Below are 2,709 nucleotides of genomic sequence, written 5' to 3'. Positions count from 1 at the left end.
TCCCCACCTCCCTCCCAGGTGTCCACAGAAGGGGAGAGGGACTCCAAACAGCCCAAGGCTGTTACTGGGAAGCTGTCAGCCTGCTGGGTGCTGTTGGTCCCCGTGAGAACTGTTAGTAGGTAGGCAGGATTAAACCATATGCCAAAAGAATCGCCCTTGCCTGCCCTACTTTAAAGCACTGTGAAGCCACTTTCATGGACAGGCAGAGCAGCCCAAGGCTGTTGGCAATAGGAAAAAATGAACAGCAATAAGCTCTGTATGCATCAAAAAGCTTTGATAGTCTCCAGTGATGAACTCTTCGCTGTGCTGAAGGAGGCACTTCCCGGTACAGCAGATTCCAAGACACCTTGCCCAGTGGCAGTGACCATCCTGTCGGTGGCAAAGCAATACAGAAATAGCCACCCTGTTTTATGCTTTGGACAAGAAAATGCATGTGTGTTTGGGTGAGGGCATAAAAAGTGAACCTGACAGGCACACAGCAACCGGTTCAGAATGGCCACACTGTTGTCATGACAGGCACACAGCAACCGGTTCAGAATGGCCACACTGTTGTCATGTGCCACAGGCACACAGCAACCGGTCAGAATGGCCACACTGTTGTCATGTGCCACAGGCAGCCTTTTGCAGGTTCTTGATCTCCTAGATAAAGGAATTTAAAAAAAAGATACAGAAGAAACCTTGAGGACTATTAGAATCAAAGAGAGTCCCCTGACCAATAGGACCTGACAGCCCAATTTTAGCAACTGAGGGGGGAGGGGGAAGAAGAGACAATGGATTCTGAATTTAGGGATTTAGGGATCTGAAAGACAGAAGGTTTAGCAATGAGTTTGTGACCTGCATGGAGGGGTGTAGCTGAGGTGTAGAAGGACAGGTCTCACTAAGGGGACAGTCACGCCCCCATTTCCTTCTCCTTTACCTTTTGGCTTATGCAAGTCTCTTTTAGGTTGCATGTAGGGTTTTCCTCTTTAACCCAGGAGAGACAGCAAACAAAGGTATCTCCAGGCTAGTCCTGACAGGGAGCCACTGACTGTCTTCTACTGACTACCCAGTAAGTCATTTGTAAAGAGAGCTACAACTCATCAGACATGCCAGGTCAGGTGCCAGAGGATGTCCACATATTGGTGTCACGTGTCCTAAATGGTACCTGGGAAGCAGATGGCTGTAGAGGTCCATTTCTTGTTTCCTCTTTCTGTCTGGTTCATCCTCAGCACACAAGTGGGCAAGGGGCAAAACCTGACAGAAGGGGTTTTACTGGTTGGGAATGAATGCTTCAGACTTTCATCATACCTGTAACTTTTTACAAGGAAAAGGAAACTGTGAGGATGTGCTGAAACCTGGTGTGGGGAAGAAGCTGGAAGGCAGCCTGGAGCGACACTGAGCAGACTCCACTTTCAACCAGTGGTTCATCCCCCAGGCTCTCTTGCAGCTAGATGCTCCCCTAAGAGTGAGCATTCATCAGAGAAATGGAAAAAGTATTGGGTATCATGCTTAGGATATTCTTTTAAAAGAGGGGTATTTTCTTTACTTCTTCCTCTCCAGAAGGCTAAAATGGGGTCTGGAAGGCTAGATCTCAAGAAGCCTTCTGGGACTAAGGCAGAGGTCAGAGTTAAGTAGAGCAAATCAATAAGTTAGCTGCAAAGATGGAGCCTGAGCTGAGGCTAGACCATAAGGTGAATCCTTTGATTTCATGGTCTATCACAGCCAAAAGAGAGTTAACTACAGAGATCTTGCCAAGTGGCAGGGTCAGTAACTGAGGAAAAAACTAGGTCAGAAATCCCTACCCAATATTTGCCCCACCTCCATTCTGCTCACAGAACCCTGCTCTAGCCTCAGAGTCTCCCTTCCTGTAGCAGGGACTTGCTGCACTCTGAAATTAGGAGACCCACTCTGGGATAAGGGAAGACCCCTTCAGTTCACTAATCCAAGTGGCGAGCCTGGGCCATCGTTCCCAGCACCTTGTCTGCGTACTGTCCATTGCGTGTCTGTCCACCTCCAGGAGTAACCTTGCTTTCCATCTCGTTATCCTGCCTGGCTGTCTGTCCCTGTCCATCACTCCCTCCTTCCTGGACATTAGCACTGTCTCCACCTTTCTGTCTCTCCTCCTTTACTTCTTTCTTCCGTCTGAAGAAATGCCAAATATCTTCTATCAAATATTGCAAAACCTGTACTGATGACTAAAAATTCAGATCTTTTTATATTCCTCACCTTATAAGACTTTTATGCAAATGTTTTAATCCCCATACACACTATCCAGTAAAACCCTTGTTTACACAAAGGCCCCAGGGCAGTGTTCCAGGAATTTGATGGCCTGGAGCAGTGATTTCTCTCCCATTCCATCATTTCTAGGGTGCCAACTCTTTCCAGACTCTCCAATCGAATTAAGTCTGTGAGTTCAGACCCCAGCCAATGGGGAAGAAACACAGTCATCACCTGATTAAAAGAAAAACCAAATGCACTTCCGGTCTCAGTGTGTTTGCTCTTCTGAGCTCACCCTCTTGATCAAAAGGCGATATCGCTTTGTGCAGATATTTCAGTTGGAGTGGTGGTCTCCTTCTTTGTCCCAAAACTTACTTCTATTTTCATTCTTCTGCAGATTGACATCCAGTTTTGCCAGCACAATTTGTTGAAGAGGCTCTCTTTTTTCCATTGTATACTTTTAGCTCCTTTATCGAAAATCAGGTGTTCGTAGGTTTGTGGGTTAAAGTCAGG

Source organism: Microtus ochrogaster, unplaced genomic scaffold (assembly GCF_000317375.1).
Source record: "Microtus ochrogaster isolate Prairie Vole_2 unplaced genomic scaffold, MicOch1.0 UNK49, whole genome shotgun sequence".
Lineage (NCBI taxonomy): Eukaryota > Metazoa > Chordata > Mammalia > Rodentia > Cricetidae > Microtus > Microtus ochrogaster.
The sequence above is the reverse complement of the archived record's forward strand: the minus strand, read 5'-3'. Positions refer to the sequence as shown.